Genomic DNA, 12376 nt, shown 5'->3' on the forward strand with positions numbered 1-12376 from the left:
TTTTTATTATTGATTTAATCTTTACTGTAATTTTTCCATTATTATTTGGTCCCTTATACCCCAGCCCAACAACACTTCCTTTCATGGGACAACGCCCAACCAACTGAGCCACACCAGTCAGGGCTGTTTGTTAATTGTTTATTGAGTTTGTTGGGGTGGCATTGGCTCTCAAAGCCATACAGGTTTCAAGTGCACAACTCAATAAAACACCATCTCTGCACCCTGCATCTTTGCCCCCATTTCCCCAAGCAGTCTCTTTCCATCCCCATTTCCCCCACGTTGCCCACCTCCACCTGCCCCCACCCCCTTTTCCTTCCTATATGTTATATATATATATATATATATATATATATCTATTATACACACACAAACACACCCTTTGTTGTTTTTTGCTTAATCCCTTCACCTTCTTTCATCTAGCCTCCCAAACCCCTCCCCCTGACAGCTGTCAGTCTGTTCCATGTCCATGCCTGTTTTTGTCAGTTTATTTTGTTCATTAGATTTCAAGTGAGATCATATGGTATTTGTCTTTCTCTGACTCACTTATTTCACTTAGCGCAATAATCTGTAGCTCCATCCACCTGTATAGATAAGATGTCCTTTTTGTGGCCAAGTACCACTCCACTGTGTAAGCGTACCACAGCTTTCTCATCCACTCACCGCTGATGGGCTATTGCACTGTTTCCAGACCTGGACTGTTGTAAATAACACTGCGATGAACACAGGGGTGCACATACTCTATTTAGTGTTTCAGGGTCCTTAGGGTATAATCCCAGCAGTGGGACTGCTGGGTCAAAAGGCAGTTCCATTTTTAATTTTCTGAGGAAGCTCCATAGTGTTTTCCACAGTGGCTGCGCCAGTCTGCATTCCCGCTAAGAGTGTACCAGGGTTCCCTTTTCTTTTTCACTTGGTAGAGCTGCAGGATCAAAAAGCTTCCTCCATTTAATAATACGAGCTTTTGAATCAAATGGCCCTGTCTCTGCCCTGACATTTTCTACACATGGAATCATGGCGAAGCTATTTAACCTCCCTGAGCCTGTTTCCTAATTTGTAAAATCAAGAAAGTATTACCTACCGCAGGGGTCATAAACCAAACATCTACAGGAAATAGGTAGGTTTAAAACAAAAAGTCATGTGGCCTCCATGCTCTATATTTTATTTTCCCATTTTGGCAGAAACAGGGATATAAAAAACACTTGTCTCTTATAAGAAACAATAAAACAGCAGACATAGGAAGATAAATGGGAGCCCATAGTGCTACAGAATGGGGTTCACTGCTTCGAGTACTCTTCCCAAAAAACATGTGGTTGTCACAAGGTAGTTCTATTTACTTGCAGCAAGTAAAGGAGATAGGGGATCATATCCAAAGCTCTACCTCCCAGAAGGGAGGCTTAGCCCTTGTTCATATACACTATGTGGTCAATTACATGTTGATTTCTTCTTTTCAATTGGCTACTTTTACTGGTTTGAGTTCCTGTCAACTGCATCCTGTTTACAGTTTGTCTGCAAAATACTGTGCTAAATGTAACACTTACCATGAAGAGCATTTAGTAAGAATGGCCCAGACCCTGAGACCCTTGTTCTATCTAACAATAGAAAGTCGTGAAGGCTTGTGGCAACCTGGAAATGTCATCCTCACCCTAAGAGTTCAGCTGCTACTTGGCACTATCTGGTAACTGTGCAGAATTGCCAGATTTTCACTTTACTCAAAAGAATCTCAAAATTTGGGTTATTATGTGTGACCTCCTGATTTTTCAATATTGGTGAAAATGTTTTTCTAAAGGTGTCGACAGAGAAAATACAGTCTGTGACTTCTACCACACCCTAAAGATCAAATGAGATAATGAATTTTAACACTGAGTCTAGCCTCTAATAAATGCTGGAGGAAGTAGTTGTTATCTTTGATTAAGCTCCTAGAAGGATCATGAATGGGGAAAGAGGCTTAGGGATGTGGGCATTGCCCAGAGGACAGATCTGGGTAAAGCATTATAAGAAGAGATAGGGCAAGGCAAAGAGAATGAGAGAGAAGAGGAGTGGAAATGAATTTCATCATCTGCTTTGGCTGAGTGCTGATTCTATCTTTGTTCCAGGCACTGGAACTACTAAGATGACTTGTCCAAGGTGCCCGTCCTCAACGGGACTGCCCGGTCTGCTGAGGGAGACCAGTTTTCAGTGGGATGGCCTCTAGAACGAAGGCACTGAGAAATGATCATGGGAATCCATCTGTGCTAGGGCAGGAAAGAGATTGGGAATGTATTTCATTAAACAGATGCTGTGCCTGGATTTGAAGGATAACTCAAGTCCACCACTGAGAAAAAGCAGGAAGGACACTTCAAGCAGAATGTATGTATGTGCCACGCAAACGTGGCAAGAAGTTGTCAGTGGCTGGGGGCGGGGTAAGGAAGGAGAGGTGAGAGATGAGGCTGGAACGGCAGGTTGTAGCCAGATTGTGAAGGGCCTTTGTGGGCCCTGCTAGAGTGTGTTTGCGCCACATCCTAGAGTGGATGCAGCCAGATGACCAGATTTATACTTTCAAAAGATCACCGGCTACATTTGGCATCTGGAAGGGAGAGAGGGAGCCTGGAAACAGGAAGCCAGTTTGGCAACTGTTGCAGCGGTCCAGATGAGCTTGTGATGGCCAGCCCTGAGCAGAGGGAGCGGGACCGAGGTGGAAGGCTTTTCAGAGGCTGCTGTCTCCTCATATGTGCAGGACACAGAGAAGGCAGAAATGACTGTCGAAACCTCTTTGTAAGGTCCTCCTCCTCCTCTTCTTCCTTTTGGTTCTCTCTCTCTGCTCCCCCGCTTCTCTCTTTTTCTCTCTCTTCTCTTTCTCTCTCTTTGAATTTTTACTAAGAATAAATGTCTTAAAAATGAGAAGGGAGGCAAATGAAAAAGCATTGCATCATGAGGTGACCTTGGAAAACTACCACCAATCCCAGTAACCAGAAGTATATTTGAAGAAGTTACAACCCTACACAGGTTCCTTACTAACTGCTTCATTTCCTCTCATTTCTCTTGTCTTTTTTTCTTTTATTTTCTTCTATGTGAAATGTCACATATTCAAAACTTGGCTTCTCTTTCCTCTCTAAATGAAGCCTTCTCTGACTGCCACCCTCTCTGCTAACATTCCTTTCCTACCTGCACGATTCATTCCTCTCCCAACTGAGTTCTCATAATGTTTTGTTCGCACTTCTGCATAACCATAGGCAATATCTCAGTATTGTGTGTGATTCGCTGTGTGTGTGTCTGCTTTTCCAACTAACTGCAAGCATACAGCCCACTCAGCTTTAGGTTTCCTGTGTTTTGCAAGGTGCTTGGCACTCTAGTAAGTGCTCAATAAATGTGCACTGAATGGATGAACCATATACAACGGGATAAGCAGGCAACAGTAGAAATAGAAGAGTTTCTGATGCTGTTACTTGGTAAGGTAAAGATTGTGATAGTACCTAGTAAGAAAAAGACTCGGTAAAATTTTCACTTCACCTGCATTAGAATTCTGGGATTCAGTAATGAGAAAAAAAAGTCAGATATTTGAGAAGCTCTGCAAGTTTCTTCCTTAAAATCTCCTTGTCTTTTACCTAAGGACATAAATGGAAGCCTTGGATGTAGAGAACCAGGAACCCCACTGGCCATGTGTGGGTAAAAGGCCCCTCCTATGTAATTGGATGTTTAAAAAAAAAAAAAAAAAAGGAAAATTTCTTTTAGACAGGCACAGGATTTTGGCTGAAGTTCAGCCACATACCTATTCTAAGCTGAATTTGGGTATAGCCCTAATAATTACAGTTACTCTTTAGAAAAAGAGCCCAAGAGGTTTACCTGGAGATTTTTTCCAGATGTAAGCAGGTATGTGAGAAGCGCAGTAATGAAGATGTAAACCGGATGAGGCCATTTTGTGCCCCATGGTCTTCTCTCCAATCGTTCGAAGGCTAGGAGATGTTCCCCAGCAATCACGAGGATGATGCAACGCAGCCGTCTAACAAACACCAGATGCCGGAATAGCTTCACAATCTGTAGTGTTAAAGAGGAGGGGGGCGAAACACCAAGTTTGAATGCCTTTGCAGTTATCAATCTGTCATGAATTGTATCAAACAGAAACAAACCTCTTTATTCCATCAGGGCAGGTCCATCATATGCCCTGCAGACTTGCTCTGGGTGTGGTGGGAGCCCCTACGAATCTGCCCCCCTCCTTCAGTCTCCAGTCACAGAGGGTCAGTGATTTAGTGCCATCCCCACCCCCTGGGCTCTACATCTTTCTACATAGGAGAGATTAACTGGATCCGCTGTGCCAGAAGTTGATGCATTTTGATCAAATGCATCCTTAGTATCACCTCTGTTCTTCCTTTTTCTCATATGAATCCAGACTGTGGCTTATTTGTTTCTGTGGGAGTTAGAAATTATTAGGAGTTTTAAAGTTGGACCCCTAGGGGAAAAAATGTAACTCTCCATCATTGAAATGTAAAACAAAATTAAGGGGAACAATGCTTAATTAGCCCTCTCTGAAATAGACAGTCACAATGCAGAATATGTTTTGCAAGAGCAAATTGCAATTAACTTGAAATAAATAGAAACGATGTAAACAATCCCCCTGCCCCCAGTGTAAAACCTCTTACTGAACTAAACACTATCCAAGTAGCTAGGGTCTAGATTGGAGGTAGTTGAGTATTGAGTAGGGAGAACAGCCTTTGAACAAACTTGGATTTCAACTTGAGCTTGGCCAGCTACTAGCTGGGTCACTTGTCTTAACTGTTCTGAGCTTTAACTCCACCATCTGTAAAATGGGGATAAGACTGTGTACCTCATATTAGAGACAATGGATCAAGTGCTTGACTTAAGAGAGGTTAGTTAACACACAGTATCATTAAGGTGAAAAGGAGTCCCAGGTGAGATCAGAAGCCTTCGGAATAGAGCTTTAGGCATCACCTGAACTCTTACCTTCTCTTGAGAGATACAATCCCTTTGCAGTGTGAGCCCTGACAGTTGGCTTTCCTTTTGGTAATGCAAGTGTCTGATTTCAGTTTTGATTGCCCAAGGCTATATTGAATAAACACCTTGCTAGCAGCACAGCTAGATTAAGAGACAGGTCTCACCCTACCCCACCCCACCAGGAAGCTCCTTTGTTTTAGAGATCCTGGTTGATATAGATAATTGAACATTTGGGCTACTTGGAACTTTTTTTCTTTCTTTTTCTCTCTTCCCACACTTTAAATCCTGCTCTTATGATTAAATTCATCAATAAAGGGTGAGTCCATGAGGCCCTGGACTTCCCCAGTCTTGACCTCAATAAAAGCAGAACCCTGGGCCCATGTATACATTCTCTCCCTCTCTCTCTCTCTCTCTCTCTCTCTCTCTCTCTCTCTCTCTCTCCCCCCTTACAACCTCTCTGTGTGTCCCCAGCATGCCTTGTATGCTCCAGGACCCGTAAGTTATAAACTTTTTTCTTCAAAGTTTCCTGATGGTCATTGCTGAAAGCTGTACTGCAATCAGAGTACTGGTTCCAGTACAGTGGTTCCAGTCATAACACTGGTCTGGAAAGGGGAGGTGTCTCTGGGAAGCACGCGGGCCCCAGGTGAGCGCCCCCGGCGTCTCCAGCAGATAGCCTGGCTATCATCAGCGCTGAGACTGGTACACAACGCTCTCTCACATTGCTTTTGAGTTAGTTCTTTCTCTACCCTTACCCTGTCAGGACAGTGCTGAGGTAAATACTTAATAATTCCTAGCTAACCCGCCCTGTTGTTTATCCTGACAATCTGCCGGGTTCCTGCCGTGCCTGGATGGTATGGGTGATTGTGTGTTTTCTGGGAGTTGTAGTGGTGGACACTGCAGGGAGGAGAATTAAAATCTTGAAATAAGAATGAGGACCCCAGGCAGCCATCATCTGACAAGTTAGTGTGGTTCCGTAACCAACCAAATATTTGAGAAAATCTCATCTGGGCCTAAGGATCTGATCTAGTTCCCAAAACTCAGGTCACCATAGCCCTATCCTGTGATGGTTCCATAAATGCCCCTCATTCACATGACAGACTTTGAGGTGTTTGGGGTCAGAGCTGCCTGACTGAGAACCTAAAGTCATCTTCTGGCCAATCCCTTTCCAGGTTGGTCCAGGACAAGGCCAGCCTCTGGGACACAGTGCATGGGATAAATTCTTGCCAGACTATTCTTACATGACATGTGACACTTGTTCAGGTGTCAAAATTTATGAGACCTTTACCAAAACCTGGGTCAGGAGGACTTGTGGAAGGAGCCCTTACACCCTGTGTCAGGCACAAAAGCCCTACAGGAACAACCCTAGGGTCACAGCAAAGCTCTATGGTTCTAACAGTCCCTCCCCTTAACTTCCTCTTCCCCTCTGAAAAGAACTTCAGTTCCCTTTAAAGTTAAGCCCTCTAAAGATTCCCAAGTTTTACATGTTCCCTGGACTAAAGCCAAATTATGAGCCAGAGTTAAAGAATTTCCTAAGGTAACTGAGGATCCTCACAGATTTGTGGAAGAGTTCAACATAGTTATTCACACTTACCAGCCTGAGTTTTCTAATTCATATCAACTAGTTCATATGCTAGTTGGTGAAGGCCAGACGTGGCATTGGGTGAGGCTTGACCAATGGGAACATCCCAAAAGAGATTTTAAAAATCCCAAACCTCTGATTTTGAGGAAAATGCTGGAAAACTCACTGGAGATCTCTACAGAGCAATTTCAGTACCCTTTCCTAAGGCTATTGATCAGGACAAAATTCAGATCTGCTCACAAAAGTCTGACAAACCTCTTCATGACTATTGGAATCAACTTTAGATTGTTTTAAAGAAAATTCTTGTATTCCTCCAGATGTTGCTTCTACTTAAGTAACCTTTAACTCTGTGTTTATTAATGGGCTGAACTGAGACCTTTCCTTTTTATTTGAAAGAACCAGAATGGAATGGGAACCATGGCCCCTCTAGATTTGGTTAATTCAGTAAATAAGCTTGCTTGTACCCTAGATGAGCAACCTGGAAATGAAAATTTTTAATTTTCAGCTCTGGCAAATGAAGCCCTCTACACAAAACCAAAAGTCTCCACGCTTCTGCTATTATTGCAGAGTCGGGATATTGGAAAAGAGATTTTCACACACAGAAGCGCTGCAGGAGTCCTCAGCCTTCTGACCAACCTTTCCAAGGTCTTCCTAACCCCAGGGACAGGGCTCCAAGGAAGTACAGGGGCTTTTCCTAATTCTCTCTATTTTTTTTTTATTTTGGAAAGGAGACACACAAATAAATATTTAATTATAAACTCTGAAATGTGCTAAAAAAGAAAAGGGTGCCATAGAAGATAAACACAAGGAAACATAATTTTAACTGGGGCTGGGGATCAGTGAAGACTTCTTTGACAAAATTCCATTTAAATTTAGGCCTGAAATAGTTTGAGTAGGACTTAGTTTGTTGGAGAATTCTTTTAAAAATATATTTTATTGATTATGCTATTGCAGTTGTCCCAATTTTCCCCCTTTGTCCCCCTCTACCTGGTACTTCCCCTTTTGTTCCAGCAACACCCCCCCCCTTAGTTCATGTCCATGGATCACGCAAGTAAGTTCTTTGGCTACTCCATATACTATTCTTCCTATACTGTTCTTAATACCCCCCTATCTATTCTGTACCTACCAATTTGTAATTCTTAATCCCTGCACCTTTCCCCCCACTCTTTCTTTCCCTTCCCTTACAGGTGATCTCCATATCTATGATTCTGTTTCTGTTTGCTTATTTGCTTAGTTTGGTTTTTCAATTCAATTGTTGGTAGTTGTGAATTTATCACCATTTTAATGTTCATAGTGTTGATCTTCTTTTTCTGAAACAAATCCCTTTAACATTTCATATAATAATGGCTTGATGATGATGAACTCCTTTAGCTTTACCTTGTCTGGGAAGCACTTTATCTGCCCTTCCATTCTAAATGATAGCTTTGCTAGATAGAGTAATCTAGATTGTAGGTCCTTGCTTTTCATCACTTTGAATACTTCTTGCCAGTCCCTTCTTGCCTGCAAAGTTTCTTTTGACAAACAGCTGACAGTCTTATGGGAACTCCTTTATAGGGAACTCTCTGCTTATGTCTTACTGCTTTTAAGATTTTCTCTCTGTCTTTAACCTTTGACATTTTAATTATCACGTGTCTTGGTGTGGTTCTGTTTGTGTCCATCTTGTTTGGGGCTCTGTGCTTCCTGAACTTATATGTCTATTTCCTTCACCAAATTAGGGAAGTTTTTTTTCATTATTTTTTCAAAAAAGATTTCAACTTCTTAGTTTTTCTCTTCTCCTTCTGGCACCACTATTATTTGAATGTTGGTACATTTGAAGTTGTCCCAGAGGCTATTAGCCTATCTTTGTTTTTCTGGATTATTTTTTCTTCTTATTGTTTTGACTGAATGTTTTTTTTTCTTCCTTATGTTCCAAATTATTGATTTGATTCTCAGCTTCATCCACTCCACTGTTGGTTCCTTGTAAATTTGTATTTCACTTGATGTAAACTTCATTTCTGCTTGGGTCTTTTTTTTTTTTTTAATTTGAATTTTATTTTATTTTTTTAAATTACTTTATTGTTGTTCAGTTATAGTTGTCTGCATTTTCTCCCCACCATTGCCCCCCACCCCAGCCAAACCCACCTCCCTCCCTTGCTTCCACCTTCCCCCTTGGTTTTGTCCATGTGTCCTTTGTAGTAGTTCCTGAAAACCCTTCTCCCCACTGTCCCCCACCCCCAGTTATTGTTAGATTGTTCTTAATTTCAGTGTCTCTGGTTATATTTTGTCTGCTTTTTTCTTTTGTTGATTATGTTCCAGTTAAAGGTGAGATCATATAGTATTTGTTCCTCACCACCTGGCTTATTTCACTTAGCATAATGCTCTCCAGTTCCATCCACACTGTCGCAAAAAGGTAGGAGCTCCTTCTTTCTCTTTGCTGCATAGAATTCCATTGTGTAAATGTACCATAGTTTTTTGATCCACTCATTTACTGATGGGCACTTAGGTTGCTTCTAGCACTTGGCTATTGTAAATTGTGCTGCTACGAACAGTGGGGTGCATAGGTTCTTTTGGATTGGTGTTTCAGGGCTCTTAGGGTATAATCCCAGCGGTGGAATTGCTGGGTCAAAAGGCAGTTCCATTTTTAGTTTTCTGAGGAAATTCCATACTGTTTTCCACAGTGGCTACACCAGTCTGTATTCCTACCAACAGTGCACTAGGGTTCCCTTTTCTCCATAGCCTCTCCAACACTTGTTTGTTGATTTGTTTATAATGGCCATTCTGACTGGTGTGAGGTGGTATCTCATCGTGGTTTTCATTTGCATCTCTCTGATGGCTAGTGACGCTGAGCATCTTTCCATATGTCTCTGGGCCTTCTGTATGTCCTCCTTGGAGAAGTGTCTGTTCAAGTTTTTTGCCCATTTTTTAATTGGGTTTTTTGTCTTCCTAGAGTGGAGTCATGTGAGTTCTTCATATACTTTGGAGATCAAACCCTTGTCCAAGGTATCATTGTCTGCCTGGGTCTTTTTTGTGTTGTTGAAGTACTTAACATGTTCCTTCAGCATCCTAATAATCTTTTGAACTCTGCATCTGATAGATTGTTTATCTCTACTTTGTTTAGTTCTTTTTCTGGAGTTTTATTCTGTTCTTTCATCTGGGCCGTGATATTTGTCTCCTCATTTTGGCAAAATGAGTGTTTATGTCTAGATACAGGTAGAGCTGCTTTGACTCCCTTAGTAATGTGGCCTATTGTAGAAAAGTGCACCCACAAGTTGGATGGGGCACAGCTTTAGGTAATTGCCAGGGGCAGGGCAACCTGTGTGAACCAGGTTGACGGAATCTCAGATATGGTGTTGCTACCCTGTGGCTCTGTGTGGGAGATGGCTCAGAAAAAGGACAATACCACTCTCTAGCATCTGGAGTTTTGTCTGGGAAGCTGATCCTCAGCACCCGCCCTGATGCCAGTCACTTCAGTTTCTTCCTGTATGCCATGAGTGCCCTTCCAGCTGCTGCCCTGATGCTACATCCTGTAATTTTTAGTAAAGAGGAAGTACCATATTTTTTGGAATATAAGACCCACTCCCCCCCACCAAATTTGGGAAGAAAATTGGGGTGCATCTTACAGTCTGAATGTAGCTTACCTGGTTTGCTGGGGGAGGGGGGACGACAGTGGAATGGGGTTTTCTTCCCCTATTTTCCTCTTCTAAAACCTAGGTGTGTCTTATGGTCCAGTGCGTCTTATAGCCCCCCAAATACGGTAAGTCTGCATAAATCCTAAGTCCTTTGAGGGCCCTTTAAGAGGAGGCATTTGAGAATCCCACAGTTTCTTCCACTTCTCCAGTTCTCACTAGTTTGTATAGCTAGAAATTATGTGGACTTATCTTACTGGCACTGAAACCCTGGGCTGGGTTGTCTGGTGTGGGGCTGGGATCCCTTCCTCTTGAGGTATCCCTCCCACTTTTTACTTACCACACATGGGTGTGGGACCACCAATTCCACATCTCCATGTGTCTCCACCCCTCCTACCCATCTGGATGAATGCGACTCCTTTAATTCCTTGGTTGTTGGACTTCCACACAGCTTGATTTTCTGGCAATTCTGGGTAGTAGTAGTTGTTTTGTAGTTTAGTTGTAATTTTTGCTGTATTTGTGCGAGGAGGCGAGCCATGTTTAACTGCACCTCCATCTTGACCAGAAATCCCAATTTTCCCTCTTAATTGGCTCGGAGAAACTTTTCTCCAAATCAGGAATGACTCTGTCATTATTCACACCAGAGCTACACTCTCAGTGCTCAACCCCACGGCTGTAAAGCAGCCCCTGTCTCTGAATAACAAAACAGTTCAAATAGTGGGAACTCTAAATAAACCTCAGCAGGTTTCTGTGTCTGTTCCCATTCCTCTTTGTTTAGGCCCTTTGAGAGAGAGTTCCTCAGTTCATTAGTTCCTCTGCCCTTATTTATTTATTAGGCTGATACTACCTAAAGACATACCATGCCAAAATTTCTCCTGAAGGGGGGGATAATTTTAAAATTTGACAGTAGCTATCAAAAGAGACAATTGGGTGAACTAAATGACTCTTCAACATCTTTTATTTGCTCCTTTTCTGATGGACCTGTAGCTGAATTTGGAAGCACTGATCCTTCGTCCCTGTTGGATCAGCTACCATCCTCATTATGACAAAATCTTCAACTGATGTTGGCAAAACTCATAGTGCAGCACCTATTAAGATCAAATAGAGCCCTCAAAACCCTTCCCCAGAGTTAATCAATCTCCCTTAAGTAAAGAAGTCCTTCAGTGTATAAAACCCATAATAGAAGATTACAGAACTCAAGGCCCTACTCCCTCCGATTTTATCTATGAGAAAACCCAAGGGCCGAGGGTGGAGGTTTGTCCAGGACCTCTGAACAAGAAACCACCTTGTTATCCCTTGACACTCTGTTGTTCCTAACCTTCACTCACTACTAGCATCCATCCCAACTGGAAGGAAGTTCTTTACTGTGATTGATTTATACAGTGCATTGTTTAACTAGTACATTCCAGTTGATGAAGCGAGCCAATGCCTTCTTGCCTTCACTTGGGAAAGGAATCAATGCACCTGGACAGTAATGCTTCGGGATTTTACTGAGAGCCCCTCTTATTTCTCACAAATCCTGAAGGCTGACTTGGATGATATAACTTTCTCTAAAGGCTCTGTTTTGCTGCAATACATGGATGATTTGTTTCTTTGCTCTTCCTCCCAAGCCTTCTCGCAGGAAGACGGCTTTTACCTTTTAGAACTTTTAGGCTTAATGGAAATAAAATCTCTAAAGAAAAATTAGTTTGCCTAAACCCAGGTTCAATATCTGGGGCATCTAATATCAGAACAAGGATTACACCTGGACCCAAATAGCCTTCATGGTGTCCTAAATTTCCCAAGGTCCGAAATTAAGCAGCAACTATGAGGCTTTCTTGGGCTATTGCCAAAAATTGAATCCCAAATCTCTGTTTGTGTTATTAAATAATGACAGTCCCAACCCAATTTTATGGGGACAACATGCCCTGTTAAGCCTCAGAGGAGAGTATAATGAACCCATCTATTCTTGAACGTCCCTAAAACTTGGGCACCGCCACAGGCGCATAGGGTGTTTTAGTCAGCAACGGGGCCCTGTGGCTCAGGGATACCCCCCTGGCTGAAGCCATTACTTCCACAGCCCTTTCGGTTAAGGCCATAAGGAAATTGTTTCGGGGCCCCCTTTAACCACCTTTATACCTCATGGAGTAAAATCCCTCCTGAATTCTCACCACTCCCAGCATCGTTCGGTTAGTTGCCTTACCTCCTACCAAGTCCTTTTCTTTTAACTGCTCCTCACATAACTCTTTTATGTTGCGATAACCTTAATCCAGTTACTCCTCTCCCCTTT

Source organism: Desmodus rotundus, chromosome 3 (genome assembly GCF_022682495.2).
Source record: "Desmodus rotundus isolate HL8 chromosome 3, HLdesRot8A.1, whole genome shotgun sequence".
Lineage (NCBI taxonomy): Eukaryota > Metazoa > Chordata > Mammalia > Chiroptera > Phyllostomidae > Desmodus > Desmodus rotundus.